Source organism: Schistocerca serialis, chromosome 9 (assembly GCF_023864345.2).
Source record: "Schistocerca serialis cubense isolate TAMUIC-IGC-003099 chromosome 9, iqSchSeri2.2, whole genome shotgun sequence".
NCBI classification, from domain to species: Eukaryota; Metazoa; Arthropoda; class Insecta; order Orthoptera; family Acrididae; genus Schistocerca; species Schistocerca serialis.
The window spans coordinates 330,611,264-330,630,151 of NC_064646.1; positions in this window are offsets into that span (position 1 = coordinate 330,611,264).

Below are 18,888 nucleotides of genomic sequence, written 5' to 3' on the forward strand. Positions count from 1 at the left end.
GGCAAAAGAAAATGATTTAAATTAAGTTGTCGCCACTCCAACTGGACAAGATCTGTTTTCTAAATAATCGATACTGAGAACCGTAATAATTACGCATCTGTTTGAATAGACGTGTGGCAACAGAACGTTCACACACATGGTACGAACACAACACCACGGAACAAAATAACAACGAAAAATATCAATAGTTATTTTATCTCGTTAACAAAATCAAAACTAATAATTTGAAATAATAAGTAAGTGCTCGTCACCAAAATTATAGAGCGTGAAAACTTTCAGTTCTAGCAAGAATTACGTAACCTCACAGTAAAGTTTACTTACATGAACTGTGCTCATGCAGTTTGCATTTGAACTTCATTGAAATTTCCTATCTTAAATAATTTAAAAGCCATTTGAATACATAAATAATAGTTAACCAAACACAAAAATGATGCTCTGATAAACGGCAAGAAATGAAGTGGTGTAAAATTTAAATAGTATATAGCTTGAATTTTAATTTTCCAATAACGCTTTAACTGAAGTTAAAATGTGATAATCGTTATTGCCTCTGGTTGTTGCTATGGAACAGAACAGCTAAGCAACTGAGTCGTCGTGACAGACTGATTTGTCATATATTCAATAGGAAATGAAAAATTGCTCTATTAGTCATTTTCAATACTGTCTTCTATTAACAAACCACACTCGGGTTTTCTGCAACAGAAAAGGTTCAAGATCCTAGTCAAGGTGACAATAATATTGGTGAATGATGAGATCGGGCAGCTAAAGTTTTAACATATAACAATTATTACCTTAACAAGTTCACTGAAACTAACTGCGTATGGCTCACAATATTCCTAGTCTGGCCGAAAATTTAACGATCTTGTAATTCGTTGGAGATGCTGAGACGATACATTCGATGTTGCCGACAATAATTCTTTTACTCCATTTGTTACGGAGACCCTTTGATTAGCAATGATCAGTTATGGGACACTATCTTGATGTAGCTGGAGCCTTGTACATCTGGCCGCACTTGTCACGTTCGTTGTGCTTCGTATTTAGCATTATGGCACCACATGGCTCTAACATTCCACTCTGCACTCAACAACATTCGCCTCCACACAATCACATGTCTAACAATGAAATGCTATGCACTCTCTCTGGAGTCACACCACAGCGTTGAGAGACGGTGCTATTTTACTTTTCTCTGACAAACCATACAAAATTCATCTAGTATTTGCTGGCAGTCCCCCATAGGCATTGACCCAATGTAATCATAATACATATTTGACTACAAACCTAATTTACATTAGTTTTACAACATTGTATATTTCATTTTCAGCCACAGGTGACATTTAAGATTTTACAGAAAAAAAAATCAGATAATATTTACATTATAAAAATGGAAAAAGTTTAGGTAGCACAGCACCACAATTCAAAAGTCTCTTTTTTTTCCTTTGACTGAACTGCATGTCATCCACGTTTCAGTTCTATACAAAGCTACACTTAAGTCAAAGACTTTCAAGAAAGACTTCTTTAAGCTTCAATTTATATTTGATTTTAACAAAGTCCTCTTTTCCAGAAATGCTTTCATTGCTATAGCCAGTCTGCATTTTATATCCTGCTTCGGCCATTATCAGTTATTCTGCCGCCCAAACAGCAAAACTCATCTGCCGCTTTAGTGTCTTATTTCCTAAGCTAATTCCCTCAGCATCACCTGATATAATTCGACTGCATTCTATTACTTTTGTTTTACTGTTGTTCATCCTCATCTGAGAAAATTTAGAAACTTTTCAAGACAGTATCCATTTCATTCAACTGCTCTTTCAAGTCCTTTGCTGTTTCTGACATAGCCGGCCGGTGTGGCTGAGCGGTTCTAGGCGCTAAAGTCTCGAACCGCGCGACCGCTACGGTCGCAGGTTCGAATCCTGCCTCGTGCATGGATGTGTGTGATGTCCTTAGGTTAGTTAGGTTTAAGTAGTTCTAAGTTCTAGGGGACTGATGACCTCAGATGTTAAGTCCCATAGTGCTCAGAGCCATGTGTCTGACATAATTACAGTGACATCGGGAAACCACAAAGTTTTTGTTTCATCTCTCTGAACTTTAAATTCTTCGCCAGTTTTGTCTGTGGTTTTCTTTGCTGCTTACTCAGTGTACAGATGGAATGTCATCGGAGATAAGCTGCAATCCTATCTCACTCTTTTCTTTCGTGTGTTTCGACTCCTCTAAATGCATACTGGTTTCTGTACCTTGAGAGTTTCGAAGAGTGTATTCCAGTAAACATTGTGAAAAACTTCTTCTAAGCCTAAAAATGTTCTAAACGTAAGTTTGCTTTTCTTTATCCTGTCTTCTAAGATAAATCGTAGGGCCAGCGTTGCCTCGTGTGTTCTTGTATTTCTTCTGAACCAAAGTGATCTTCTCCGATAACGGCTTCCACAAGCTTTTCCATTCTTCGGCAAATAATTTGTGTTAGTATTATGCAACTATGAATTAGTACACTTATAGTTCGGTAATATTCATACCTGTCAGCAGCCGCTTTCTTTGGAATTGGAATTATTTTATTCTTCTTGAAGTCTGATGGTATTTCATCTGTGTCATATATCCTAAAAACCATGTGGAATAGTTTTGTCGTGGCTGGCTGTCAATAATTCTGAGGGAATGTCATCCACTTAAGGGGATTTGTTTCGGATTAGTCTTTCAGTGCTCTGTCAAATTCTTCTCGCAGTATCATATCTCCAATTTTATCTTCTTTCAGTTACTCTTACCTTTCTATAATATTGTTTTCATCTCCTTTGTGGAGACCCTCTATATATACCTTCCACCTTCCCTTCTTTGCTTAGTACTAGTTTTCCATCTCAGCTCTTGACATTCATGCAGCTGTTTCTCTTTTCTGCAAAGGTCTCTTTAAAATTCCTATAGACACCATCCATCTTTCTCCTCAAACACGTTTCTACGGGGCTGAAGTTGTACTCTACTCATTCCTGCTTAGAAATTTTGCACTGTCTGTCAATCTTATATTTCAGACATGTATTCAGTTTCAACTGCCCATTCCCTGTATTTTTATATTTTCTCCTTTCGTCAATTAAAACCAATACCTTCTTTCTACTAGGCCCTGTATTTTTGCCTATTTGATCATCTTCTACCTTCACTATTTCATGTCTCAAAGACATAAGTTGATCTAGGTCTCCGAGAGTCGGGTGTGTATCACTTTCTATGAGGTAGCATGTCGTACGCGGGGCAAACATTTTTAACAGTCGAGGAGAGATTCAAGGAACGTTAGCGACACATCCGATCAAAACAACCAATAAAATCCGACTGTTGCGGAGCACAGCCTCGAACGTTATAATGAAATTAAGTATATTATCTGGGTGCAAATGCCCAGTTTTTGGGACAACTTGGTTAAGGTATCTATCAAAATAAACGTGCCGGAGAGTTTAATAAATAGAGATGGAAGTTTCAATTTAAACAAGGCTTGAAGTCCACCACAGTTTTTTAAGATGTCACCGGCCATATCATCCACCAGAGCGGAGAATGTTGGTAGTATATGCGTTTCCTGGATTATCAGTGCGGACTTTGAACAAAACACAGCATCAAGGGGCGTAGTGGTCGTCTGGGATCGAACTCGGCTATAAATAGCGGAGCAGGTTGTCGTGTAGACCGCGAGTACACATAACAGAAAACCTCTCAGAAACTGAAAAAGACTGCTGGGTCGGGACGTCGAAATATTGTGCAGAAGTGGATCTCGGAAGTACACCATTTACTAGTGACACAGAGAAAATCTGAGAGACTACTTTCAGCTGCGTCTTTCTTTGCTGTGAAGCTTTAATTGAATCATTTGTTCGTGTGTCATAAGAGAGCACGGATATAAAGCTACCGTAACCTTTGGATTATATGGATGCTAAATATGCGGTTTGAGGATTATCCGTACATCGTTCCACGATTTTTGAAAAAAGAAACCAAGCCTAATGCTGCATGTTATAATCAGAAAGAATTTTTCCGTTCAGCTTACACTATTACGCATGTGACTTATATTTTCCCTTCGGATGACTATCCATGGACCCAATACCACCTTCCGACATCACTGAGATATTTTTTTCGTTATCAGCAGTTTCATATTTAGGTAAATTAGGGGACTCCACCCTCATATTATTGTGGAAAGCGATCCGTAGACACGAGTTTGCGACGGATGGACGGAGTGAGACTTGTGCGGAGATGAGATGTGTTGACATTTCTGCGGACTTCAAACATTTCAGGTAGCCTTTGCTTTCGCATCGTGGGCTTCGCCGACTTCAACCAAACTGTCGCATTAAACGTAACCTATACCTAGTCTGAAGAAGGACAAACTAATGTGAAACTGGTAAAGGAAAGACAAATTATCACAAAAAGGTTTTTCAAAGTTTTTCAACATACATTAAAGCTAGTTTCGAGTACAATATGTCTAGACTACTGCAGGCTGGGCTACACTGATAGACAGGAAACAAATTCTTAGTGTGCCTATATACTAGCTACGAAAACGCAATTCTCAGCAACAGTCCCAGGCTCAGCAGAGATGTCTCCCCGAGAAGTGTAACTCAGCGCAAGTATTCCAGTCTCGTAAACCTGGGCGTGTCGGAAACTAACTTGATCGCGTGGCTACAGCGACGTGACTAAAGCAATGTTCCGGTGGAAAGCAGCGTGCGTTTCTAACTCGCAGAGCAAGCACGGAAGGTAATCACAGAACACATCGTTGCGTAATTAAATTTATCGACGATGAGATGGACAAAGGAGTGATAGTGCTGACAGCGAAAGCGATAAAACTTTTAAGCAAATATTGATAAGAAAAAATTAAGTAGGCCAATGATGCACAAATTACGGAGGTAGGGACACTATGTCGAGAAGAACAATACTGAAGTATCTGTCCTAAAGCAGCAAAAAGCAAAATGCACAAAAATATTTCATTGATGGTATGAATGACTGTGTTATTAGCCTGTAGTTTCTGCGATATTATGAACAATACATGGAAATTTCATCTTTTCAGAATCACAACAGTTTTTGTCGCACAGAACTGGACTTCCATGCCCACAAAGAAATTTTGAAACAAAACAGTTCTATCCTTGGTATTTGTTTTTAAAATGATTCAGAATAAACGACTAATGTGCGAACGAGAGGACATGCAGGCAAAGAGATGTTTGCGAAAAAAATCAAGCATCAGAATTAAAGTAGCTGTTGGTTTATTTAGACGTAGCATGATTCTTACGCATTACACTGCGTATAATTGTTAAAAGAATCACTGCCCGAAGAGTATTGTCAAACAAAAGTACCACGCACCGTTTTATTGCTCTGCATGCTGGCAAGTGATAAGGGTTCATTTCTCCTGTACGACAATATCATCAAAATTTCGGGTTATCAAGTAGAAATTGACAGTTTTTTTTTTTTTAATACGTAGAGACAAGGAATGAGCTGTCTCCTTTTACTATCGTAATACAACACACACAGTACACCTTCTTCCTGTTTTTGTGCTTGATTTGTGTTCAGTTTTTGACGGGCTATCCAGTGGTCTATTTTACCACTAAAACTGGGGGGGTTTGATGGGGAATGTCCCTTGTTAGAACGCTACCGCAACGACAATAATATTGTATTAGCAACCAAAGATCACAGTGCTTCTTGTACTCACAACATCTATGGCGTAACATATCGACTATTGAAAACTACAATTAGAAAAACGTTTAGTGTACATTCCAATGAAAATACGAAGCACACATCACTTGCCTTGAATACCAAAAATGAACTAGAAATCTTACAACAGTCAAACTTTTAACATCTTGTTTAAGTTACTTCGTCCTCGCATAAAAATGAAGACACAAGTATACGAAAATGAGTCCCTCTCTACTTGGTCCCGAAAAGGCAACGGCCTTGCAGCGGTGGATACACCGTCTCTCCTCAGATCACCGAAGTTACGAACCGTCGGGGGTGGCTAGTGCTTGGATAGGTAACCGTCCGAGTTTGCCGTGAGCTGTTGGCAAGCTGCGTGTGCTCAGCCCTTGTGAAGCGAATTTAGGAGTTACTTGAGTGAGAAGTAGAGTCTCCAGGTTACGAAAACGTCACGACCGGGAGAGCGGTGAGTTGGACACGCGACCATATCCGAATCCGATGATACTCTTCGGCTTAGGGTGACACGGCGGTCGGGCGATACCGCTGGGCCTTCGGGAGCGCGTACTGAATATGACAGCTTCGTTACGGGAGTAATACGATGCTATATTCGTAGCCAGCGAAGTACTGATTTGGTACGATAACTCGAACACTCCTGCATCCAATACTTCTGCCATATTGATAAGTTACTGGTACGATACTGGTGTATTACATGCTCACAAATTATTTGCTGTACGAATATTCATACCGACGGACGTGGTGGTATCTAGCAACTGTCAATATATGATGTTATTCTGTGCCGCCTAATACTGGCCTCATCTCGCCATAATCTTTCCGAATTTATTGGTCTGATGTTCGCGTATGCTGTTGTGTGTAGTAAATGGTATTGTGAGTACGAAAACTTATACTAGTTGTTGCCATGAGAAGACAGAAACTAGTAAAGGATTGCTGCTAGCGTGCGAGGGGTTTAATACTGTGTTATGTACTAGCTTATCTATTGCGTATATGCTCGACTAATCATGAACACTGTCGTGTGATTACTATGATGAGGGAAATCGAGAATGAGGAAATCTTATTAATACTGTCATTGTAAATGTCTTGTGACTTGGGACTCACGGTGGCTGTCAGATGTAAGCCTTTTTCTTTCGAAGTGTTACTTACAGTTCTTTTGAGATAGTGTAAAGAAATGTCTGACTAATGTGATGTTGGATGGGCATTGGAGGTCCATTAAACGCCTTTGAAATGATCCGACATCTGTTGGCACCGACTGGAGAGCCACGGCTGTCAGCTCTACCGTACCCGCAGGGGACTGGGGTCGCATGATTGTGTTGACCGGGGTTCGGTAGTAGAAACCTACCTCACTTAGGTCGAACCTTAACTTAAAATAGTTTAAATATTATCATTACATTTTATTCTATCGTAAGTTGTGCAAATTTACTTGATTTCTAGGTGCGTAAATTGACTTTCAAAAATTTATTGTTAATACTTGTAGATTACTCATGGAGTTTGTTTAAATAATTACCCAATGATTTGGAGAAGCAGGTGGTACCTTTAGCAGAGTGTCGTAAGAATTTAGAAATTTTACAAGGAATGTTTGTCGTGTAAATGGATGGTTCTTGTCAATGATTTTTAATTTTATTTTTAAATTCGACTGATTACTTCCAAGTAACGATTCTTGTGAAAGATTTTAATTTCAATTTTTTTTCCTCAATTCATCCGCATGGATGTAAAATATATACAAGCGCTCAATGCTTGATAACCATGTCGAACAGCGCCGTACACGGTCAGATATTTGACAAACCAAATAAAGTTTGACAGATTGTTTGATAGTGTACGAGGGCCATGAGAACCGTGAGTGAGCTTTCATTGTGGGCGGCACGAGTCTTATCGGAAGAGTGGTTTACGGAACGTCAACTTTTGCGTTTTGAAAAATGTCTGTGTTTTGTCAGTAAGTGTATCTACCGTATTAGTGCGTCGTGTCGATGAGGCAAGAAGGGACGCGCTGCGACGGTTACGATATGAAGAAACGTGACCGTGTGCGTAATTTGGTGAGCATTCACTTAGAGAGAACTATAACTGTGTTTAATCAAAATTCACGGGTGAAGATACTTTCGTTGATCGTGTCGTGAGATCAGGAGCCTGCCGCACTGCAAAACGGTTATGCGTACATTCGTGGAAGAGATGGGAAGCATCGTTAGTACGAGCCAAAGTTAATTACAGGGAACTGTGACAATTACCAGAAGCGGAACTGAAAGTCAGGCAAGTGATTTTCGAATGATAGAAGTGCTAGTTAATGAACGGTGTGATTGAAGGGCGCAACAATATGTCGCAACGTATTGCAAACATGCCACTGCGGCTGAAGTATTAATTGCAGTGTGTGACTAGACTATTGTGTGTTTAAAACGGTATCTGAACGGTGCAGCCCACATTAATGGGCTTCCTTACAGACTACACCTGGGTGTTTAGAAGAAGCTCGTGGCCCTTATTACGTGTACGCTTGCTCAACCCACATTTGATTAAATCATTACAGCATCTGACTGCTAGTTGCAGCAAGAAGAAGAAAAAAGCAGAGGGAAAAACATGTAGGCCTACTTTTTGATCTAGAAACACGGTAGTTGAATCTTTCGATTCTCGTCATTGAATGTGTAGCGGTGTGGGTATGACTTTTTGTTTTGAGGGACACAGATTATCTTTTGTAATCTTTTGTAAATTGGTGTTTCGTGTACGGCTTTCAATCCATGTCGCAATATTGCTGACTGCAATTAGACAGTTACATCTACACCTACAACTACATGAATACACTGCAGTTCTTGGCGGAGGGTTCGTAGAACTACTTTCAATCTATTTGTCGATAATTTCACTCCCAAACAGCACGCAGGTACAATGAACATAAAAGGCTTCCCGTGCGATTTCTACTTTCTTTTATTTTGTCACGATGATCATTTCTCCATATGTAGGTGGAAGCTAAGAAAATATTTTCACAGTCGTGGGAGAAAGTTGTGCTTACTGAAATTTCGTGCAAATATCTCACTAACTACCAAAAACCCGTTCTTTTACTTATTACCACCACAATCTGTCGACTGTATTAATAACACTATCTCCACTATTTCGCGATAATACAAAACGAGCTGTCCTTGTTTGAAGTTTTTCGATATCCTCTGTCAATCCTATTTTGTAAGTACCTGATACTGCACAATAGAATGCCAGAAGAGTACGGATAATCGTAGTGTAGGCAGCTCTTTAGCAGATTTGTTGCATCTTTTTAAGCGGTCCGCCAATGTAACGCAGTGTGTGGTTTGTCTTCCCAACAACATTTTCTGTATCATTATTGCATTATAAATTGCCGATAATTGTAATTCCTAAATATTTAGTTCAATGTATATCCTTCACATTTGCGTTATTTGTCATATAACCGAAATATAACGTATTTTTGTAGTATCATATTCAGAACCTCACATTTTTCATTGTTAACCATCTACCACGTTCTGCAAGAAGCAAATATCTTGTCTGCACAATTTTGCAATTAGCTTTGATCTTTTGATGACGTTACTAATTGCTAAATGACAGAATTAATCATTGTTTTGGAAAGATAATACCACCTGAGCAGTAAGTCCTTCGTTTATTGACACGATCGACTTCGCAGCATTTTAGCTGCATCACCAGATGGAATCTGTACAAATTGACAGACAAAGGCTCAGGAAGCTAGCAAGAAAGCATAACTGCTGGATGAACGTACTCAAAAAATCAAGTAATGTTCAGGTCGAAAAAAGAGAATGGGATGACCCAGCGTCCATAATCAGCAAATTTTCGTTAAGTAACGAACTTCAAAAATAAAATCATATCGAACGTTCCCGTGATACCAATAAAGAGGAAACTAATAAGAAGTAATTCCTAAAAAGGGACTACCAGGTAGTTAAAATACTAATAAAGTTCACTCAAAGTGTGTGGGCTAACGGTGACCCCACACGCCGAAATGGTGAGCAAAGTAACACTGCACCCGATCATCTACGAAAAAAATATAAAGATTGAGCAGCTAACGGTCATCCACTTGCCTACAATGGATTAAAAAACATATTGATAAAGACTCAACTGTTCAATCTGAAATTGTAGTTAATCCCCCCTCCTCACGTCTATCCACCATAAAACTATTCCAGCGGTCGCATTGGTTAATTGAGTCAACCAGAGTTCGTTTTTTCGCTCTGAATTCAAAATACGCATTGTTGCAGTGCTGGCGGTTCCACCTATCTTCAAGTTGGACCTCTGTCGATCACTTATATTGTTGCTGCGTTTGTAGCGCTCCCACACTGACAACAACTGCACCTTATTTTAGTCCGTGTTCTGTTTGCTGTACAGAATCAACCACGCGACCTGTGATGTAAGTATTTTTTTATGGTAATCGTGAATACCGTCTTTATTTTGGATTAAAATCTTTCACTAGCAACTGTTTTACTTTTATTTATATTTTTAGGGCTTTTTTCAAAAAAGAGTTATCAGAGGAGGAGATTGAAAGGCTTCTAAATGAAGATTCAGACGACAGCAAGTGTTCTGAATCTGACTGTTTTGATAGGGAAAAAGAACAAATAGTAGTTAGTGATCACAACAGTGACTCACAAACAGAAGTAGTTCCTTTAGAGGGAGGAGAATATACACACATTGGAGAGAAAATGCAACGTCATGAAGATGAAGAAGATGGTGACGATAATTTTGATTTTACGTGTGGGTATTTTGTTGGTAAAGATGGCAAGTGGTCTGAGGAAAGTGTAAGACCCAAAACGGCGAAAACGCCCTTAAAAAAAATAATAAAAATTCTACCTGGTCCGAAGAGGTCTGCTAAGAAGTGACGACATTCAATAAGATTGTTAGTGCAGATATGATTGATTCACTTGTGGAATACACCAATTTGCATATGAGAAACTTAGTATCACAGATCATCTATTCTAGAGAGAGAGAGATATGAAGGAAACTTTTAGGGAAGATATATATATGTTCTAACTGGAATCCTTGTATTGAGTGGCTTCAAGGGTGGAAATAAAACAAACGTTGAAGAACTTTGGAGTAAAGATGGCACTGGTATGAAGATCTTTAGAGCTTGAATGTCATACAGACGGTTCTTATTTTTCTTCAGAAGCGTGAGATTTGACGACAGATTGACAAGAACACAAAGACGTGAGAGAGACAAATTAGCAGCAATCAGGTCATGTTTAGACAAATTTGTCACCAAGTGTAAGGAAAGCTATAGTTTGGGAGAGTTTGTAACCATAGATCAGATGCTGACCCATTTCAGAGGGAGATGTTCATTTGTTCAGTACATACCGAACAAACAGCAAAGTATGGCCTGAAATTCTTTGCTATTTGCGATGCCAGACCATTCTATACAGCATCTGTTGAGCTGTACTGTGGCACACAACCAGATGGACCTCACAAGGTGTCAAATAAAACGTTCGATGTTGTGCATCATCTGGCACCACCTTTGCTGGGATCAGATCGGAATATTACTTTTGAAAAATGGTATACCAGTTATCCACTGACAGTCTTACTTTTGCAGAGAAACGTCACATGCATTGGAACGCTGAAGAAAAATAAAAAGGAAGTCCCTCTGGAATTCCTTCCTCTGAAATCCAGGAACATTGGGTCTTCACTGTTTGGCTATCAGAAAGATATCACACTGTGCCATTTGTTCCCAAAAGAAACAAATGTGTTGTTCTGCTTAGCATGCACAGTGAAGTCACAGCTGATGAGCATACCAATAAACCAGACATCATCGTGGAATACAACATGACAAAAGGAGGGATTGACAGACTCGACCAAATGTGCAGTAAATATTCTGTTGCCGGCCGGGGTGTCCGAACGGTTCTAGACGCTTCAGTCCGGGACCGCGCGACTGCTACGGTCGCAGGTTCGAATCCTGCCTCGGGCAAGGGTGTGTGTGATGTCCTTAGGTTAATTAGGTTTAAGTAGTGCTAAGGTCTAGGGGACTGATGACCTCAGATGTTAAGTCCCATAGTGCTCAGAGCCATTTGAACCATTTTTTAAAATATTCTGTTCCACGAGTAACAAGGAAGTGGACGATGGCTGCATGGTTCACTTTACTAAACATCTCTGGTACCAATGCTCGAATACTGTTTCACTGCAACGCAGAAAACCCAAAAAAACCAAGGAGGCTATTTTTGAAACAGTTGTTCCAGCAACTTATGAAACTTTTTCAGGGGATTCATAATCTACACTTCCTCAACACCACTGAAAACGTTGCCCTTACAGTGAGGTGATAAAATTCATGGGATATCTCCTAACATCGTGTCAGACCTTCTTTCGCCCGGTTGAATGAAGCACCTGGACATGACATGGACTCAACAAGTCCTTCGAATTCCCTTGCGGAAATATTGAGTGTGCTGCGTCTATTGCCGCCCATAATTGCAAAAATGTTGCCAGTGCAGGATTTTCAGCGCAGTTGACCTCTCGATTATGTCCTATACATGTGCGATGGGATTCACGTCGCGAGATCAGGGTGGCCAAATCATTCGCTTCAATTGTCCAGAATGTTCTTCAAACCAATCGCGAACAATTGCGGGCCGGTGACATGAGGCATTGTCGTTAATAAAAATTCCATAGTTGTTTGGGAACATGAAGCCCATGAATGACTGCAGATGGTCTCCCAGAAGCCGAACATAACCATTTCGTCAATGATCGGTTCAGTTGCACCATAGGACACAGTTCATTCCATGTAAATACAGTCCACACCATTATGGAACTACTACCAGTTTGGACAGTGCCTTATTGACAACTTGGGTGCATGGCTTCGTGGCGGCACACTCGAATCCTACTTTCCACTCTCACCGACCGAAAGCGGGACTCATCTGACTTAGCGACGGTTTTCCAGTTATATGGGGTACAACTGGTGTGGTCACAAGCTGCAGGTGATGTCGTGCTGTTAGCAAAGACACTCACGTCGGTCGTCTGTTGTCATAGCCTATTAACGCTGTATTTCGCCCCACTGTCCTAATGGATACGGTCGTCGTACGTCCCACATTGTTTTCTGCGGATATTTCACGCAGTGTTGCTTGTCTATTAGCACTGACAACTCTACGCAAACGCCGCTGTTTTCCGCTATCAAGTAAAGGCCATTGGCCACTGCGATATCCGTGGTGAGAGGTAATACCTGAAATGCGGTATTCACGGCACACTCTTGACACTGTGGATCTCGAAATATCGAACTCGCTATGCAATACCTGAAGATTTTTGGACAGGCTAGTGACTATATGACTGTGTTCTGTCATGTGCGAATTTAAGGCCTATTTGGAATTTCGCAGGTTAAGGTGCTCTTTGAATCTTACTTCAGAACTTCTACACGTCTGGCCGATACGTATCATTGGACAGTCATCACATGAGATACAACAAACGCCAGTATAGGCGAAAAGAACAGTTTTAACCTGATAAATTTAAAACTGATCGAGGATGGCGACTATTCTGTGAGCGTAGCTAGGCATACAACTGATGCGGACAATTAACATTTCCTGGTTGAAGTTCGGCGGCAGTATGTCGTACAGTGCATCTCGCTCGCCGGGATACAGACAGCGGCGACGGCTGCGAACGTTGTATCACGGCATATCCGGAGATGGGGTGGAGGAGCCTTTCTGAGCTAAATGCAGCTCACCACAAATGAGACGCTAATATTGTTGCCAGTAGGTATTGCTTCCACTCCTAGAGTAGAAAGGGAGGCAGCCCCTTGTGCTCTGACTGTGACAGCGGGGGTGCGCATCCAACCCCAGCCTCACCTGTGCAGAGCGGGAGCGCCTCATCAGCACAGGGGTGGGGCGAGCGGCCGCAGATCCTCCTCCTGATAAACCGCGCCCCTTTAATAATCACATCCCCCGCCGCTGGAGTACGATGTAATAACCTGTCAGCACCTCGCGTGTACACCCCACAGCTAGCCACACCTGTTATTATAACATCTCTCTCCAATGCTTGCTCTCCATTACCTGATCAACCTGCTAATACGAACAAATGCGCATTTTTACTGATTTTTTCTTTCATTTGATTTGAAAATATTGAGAATCTATTTGTCTAATAGCACCGACCCCAATTCGCTAACCTAGCCAGGGGGCAGGATGGGCCTCAATCTCTTTCTCCCCCTAACCGTGAGCATAGCAAAGATTCTTATTACGCTAAAGAAAGAAAGAAATCTGATCTATATAATCATTGATGACACTGTCCTTCCTTCAAACTCGCCGAGGTGCTATACACAAATTGATCAAACAGCATCCTGGTGAATCATTTCACCGCTAAGAGACGAATCAACTTTAATTTAGTACATCAACCAACTGAACGCAGGAACAGAAAAATTCATTGTTAAATACAAAATTCTACTTCGTAATTCGTTGTCAGATATTTTAAAAAAAAAAACATGCACAGCATCAAAATGTCCCGTCGGAAATGACAGATTTTTGTGACTTTCTTGTTCGCAGATTCGATTCTTCACGAAAATTAATTTGACTGGCTTAATAGGGGCGTTGAATAAGTAAGGCAACACATTTCTTTTGAAAGTGGGTTGGTTTTATTGAAGATTACGGTACACCATATTATTCCCCATTCTTTTGGCTACAAAACCCTATTTTTCAAGGTAGCGTTCTTTGAATGCGACATCGTTGCGCGACCTTACTGGGCATGGAACCACTCTATTGATCGCCGTCGGAGCCAACGTCTTGCTACGTCAATAATCTCCCGTAATCCATGTACTGCTTCGCGCGGAGTGCATCCTCCATTGGGCCAGACAGACGGAAGCCTGAAGCTGTGATACCCAGGCTGTAGGGTGGCTGAGGAAGAACAGTTCAGTGAAGTTTTGTGAGCTCATCTCGCGTGTGCAGATTTGTGTTGTCATTGAGAAGGAGAAGTTCGTTGGCATTTTTGTGGCGAAGAACGCGCTGAAATCGTTTCTTGGCTTCCCTGAGGGTAGCACAGTACACTTGACAGTTGACGGATGAGGGAGGACATCAAACAGAAGAACGCTTTCAGAGTCTCGGAAGACAGTTGCCATGCCTTTGGGGGCTGAGGATGTGGCGCCGCTCCGTGGAGTGCTGTTTTGTTTCCTGTACGAAGTGGTGAACCCATGTTCCACAGCCTGCGACGATGATCGATCAAAACTGTCACAATCACTCTCGCAACGCGCAAGAAAATCCGCGCAGATAATCCTTCATTGCCTTTATGGTCTTCTGTTAGGTGGCAAGGAACCCAGTGAGCACACAATTTTGAGTACCCCAATGGCGGACGAATGTATCGGCACTACCAGTTGAGCAGCGAAGTGTTTGATTGCGATCCGTCGAACACCTCGATTGAGAGTGTCCGTACGTTCCAGCACTGCAGAAACCACAGCTTTGAGAGGCCGGCCAGCATGCGGGTGATCGGTCAGGTTTGCACGACCTTATTGCGATGATAACAAACGCTTCGTCCGAAGACTCACCGTGCTTTCGTTCACTGCCAGGTATCTGCAGAAATTCTGCTAGGGTCTATGAATACCTACGATGCTCTGATTTTCCGCTCTGCTTGGATGGGCCTCATTTTGAAGACTACATATAGCGCCGCTACCTATCGGAACTTCGTGGAACTGTAGGGGCTGAAGCAGGTATATTTAGCATGCTTGATCAGAAGGAAAGCGTAAGTTGGAAATCTGGAAGATCTATCCATTGAAAACGTTTTTCAGAAACAAGTGAAACTGAAGTTTGTTTAATTTTTGTGAAAAATACAGAATTAAAAAAAATTATTATGGCTGTTGCAATTAGTCATACTTTATAACTAGTTTTGATCATATTTAATGATCATCTTCAGATATGATTAATCACGAATGTGAAAAGAGAATATTTTTTTTAAAAAAAAGAACAAAATCATAAGATATAAAATGAAAGGAACAGCACAATATTAGACTTCTGACGACATTCAGTGCTATTCAGCATGTTGACACATGGCTCTGTATGATACAAAGTGAATTTAGTAAAATGCTGGATACCACTGAACGTGGTGACAAACGGGAGCGGTTGAAGAATATTTTTCCACACACGCCACAGGCTTCTGCGACCCCCGCTCCCCATTCCACTCATTTTTCCACACAAGTGACATATTATTTTCCGCTGTGCCCCCTCCATTTTTCAACTGACCTATCATTTTGAACATCATCATTCTCTCCTTCCCTCATGCATTAGTTTAAATTTTTGGACTCTTGGTAAACCTTTAAAAAGAAATTTAAACCTAATAAGCCTGGAAATCGGTTGTTTGTGCTATTAATTGTGATACTCACCGTGGACAAAGTTTTAAACTAGGGGCGCCTCTGCAGCCCCTCTCAGCTCGGATCCGAAGCGGCCGTTTGTGTCACTTCAAGCTTAAACTGACTCTGGGCACAAGCGAAGTATTGTGGTGTTTCTTTTACTTTTCAGCTTATAACTTTGTTCTTATTTAAAAAATACCTAACTTCTCACGCTTCGTGATAAATCGGATCTGAAGATGATCATTAGAGGCAACCGAAACTAGTTATCAATGAATAACTGCAAGTGAGACTGTTACATCAAAGGCCGGCCGCGGTGGCCGAGCGGTTCTAGGCGCTCAGTCCGGAGCTGCGCGACTGCTACGGTCGCAGCTTCGAATCCTGCCTCGGGCATGGATGTGTGTAATGTCCTTAGGTTAGTTAGGTTTAAGTAGTTCTAAGTTCTAGGGGACTGATGACCTCAGATGTTAAGTCCCCATAGTGCTCAGAGCCATTTGAACCATTTGTTACATCAAACATTTTACAAAATTTGTACAGTTTCGGCGTTCGCATGAGAATATGTCATCCTTTATGAATAACAGACAAGTTAGTGTAATTGTCATCCTCCGCACATATACAGAGATGTACATATATGTACAAAGAAATAAATATACGTATATATACATATATAAAAAACACACAAACATATACACACACTATGTGTGTGTGTGTGTGTATGTGTGTGTGTGTGTGTGTTTATGTATGTGCATAAAACGTTTGGAGAGCTGAAAATTTATTTTAATATTTCATCTTTATTCAGACAGTGTTTATCAGTTACATTGACACATTTTCGACACGTTACGAGACAGAGAACTATATACAAAGATGAAATGTATTCTCTGAATGGTGATCAATTATTAAAACAAATTTACAGCTGTCTTAGAAAAAGTTAACTCACTATATAGGCTGTAAATAAATTCTATTTCCAAACGTTGAGGACTTGTAGTGGTGTGCATATATATATATAAAACAAATTAATTACAATTTAATCAAATTTGATTTTTTTAATTTCAAAGTGAATGAATTGTCTTTTAGTCTTAATTTACAAATTTTGTAAATTGTGATTCAGTAGTAGCGTGAACCTACGTCGATTTTTGCGTCCTCTACGTTGTTGAAATTTACGCAAGTTAGTTATATTCTTCTTCTTCCGCCATAAGTACTTCTCTTTTCTGACTGTGAATACAATACTGATTCTTATCGGACTTCCTATTTCGATACAGGCAGCTACAGTGACATGACGTTAACATAATGCGCGGAAGAAAATAGAAAGTTTCGCGGTTTTGCACTAATAAGAATCCTCATACTTCATATTTTCATAAAAATTATTATTCAGATATCACAAATTCTACTACGCACTTCTCACAAAAAATACGTCTTCTGCCTACGAGGACTAAAGATAGAGTCTATTAAATAATTGACAAAAAAATTGAACGAAGTTTCCATCATTTGTCATTTGTCTTCAGGCCTGGCAAAATACATCTTTTCCAACGCTTACAGCGGTCGCGCTAGTGTTTATTATCATTGGTTTTTAAGTTTTGTCGTAGCGTGTTGGGGCTTTTCCTTATGTATCTATACAGTGGGCACCAAAGCCGGATAAGTGTAGAATAGGAACTCATGCCCGGAAACGTGCCGTTTTCCCACTACACGCAAAATACCACAACGCACGTTGTAATCTCCTGCATTTTCGGCGCCTCTGACTAGGGTATTTCGTACGTCATTCACCGATCACCTGATGTCCCATGTCCGGTACAGGTTAGTTTACATGCCAATTAGTTGAGTTTGTGGCCTTCAAAATGGTTCAAATGGCTGTGAGCAGTGTGGGACTTAACATCTGAGGTCATCAGTCCCCTAGACTTAGAACTACTTAAACCTAACTAACCTAAGGACATCACACACACCATTGCCCGAGGCAGGATTCGAACCTGCGACAGTAGCAGCAGCGCGATTCCGGACTGAAGCTCTTAGAACCGCTCGGCCACAGTGGTCGGACCATTTGTGATCTGCACAGACAGGTTTTTGCCTGCTGTTGTGCTTGTGGTCTCTATTGAGTCTGTATTACTGTACAGTAGTAATTATTCACTAGAGTACAGAGTGCAAACTGTGCGTACATTTTATTTTTAGTGTGTTGCCGTTGACCATGGTGTACTAGCCGTTTGAGGAATACGCCGACGTCATGTTATTGTACGATGAAGTTCGGCACCATTGGGGGATGGGAGGGCTGCTCGTCAGTGGTATGCGGATCGTTTTCCACGCCGTCAGACAAATTCGCGGTCCCTCTTCGCTCCGGTGTACGCGAGCGACGCGACGCGGCGACGAGTGCCAGAAACGTAGCAGATAGACTGGATGTCTATCACCAAAGTGTTCTGCGTGAGCGGCGGCTACAACAGTACCACCCCCACAAAGTACAGGCAATGTAGTCGCAGGATTCTCCGTCAAGAGCTCCCTTCTGCAGGTGGTTAGTGCAACGTTGCATGGACGAGCCTGACTTCGCACGGCGGATCCTTTTCACAGGTGAAGCCAGGTTCACCAGGGAAAATGTTTTCAGTTACAACAACAGTCATGTGTGGGCTGATAAAAAAAACCGAGTGCTGTGCACCCCCACAGGATTCAGGAACGATTCAGTCTGAAAATTTGGGCAGAAGTCATGGATGGACGTGTGTTTGGGCCTCACCTTCTTTCAGCACGTCTCCCGGGTACCGCGTACTTACGATTCCTTGACGGCCTATTCCATGGGCTCCTGGAAGATGTGGCACTGTCAAAACATGTAGTTCCATCATATGGGCAACGGTGTCTAGGGGGATAGGGCGTGGTGGCTCGATTACCTGACCTGCAATTTCTCCACTAAACTAGTGCCTGTGGCATAACATGAAATCCTTGTTTTAAGACACCATTGTGACATCCAAGGAACGCCTTCTGGCGCTGGTTATGGCTGCAGCGGGTGGTGGAAGACCAGGAATTTCTGATTCTGTGTACCGGAACTTGGTATTGTATCTCCG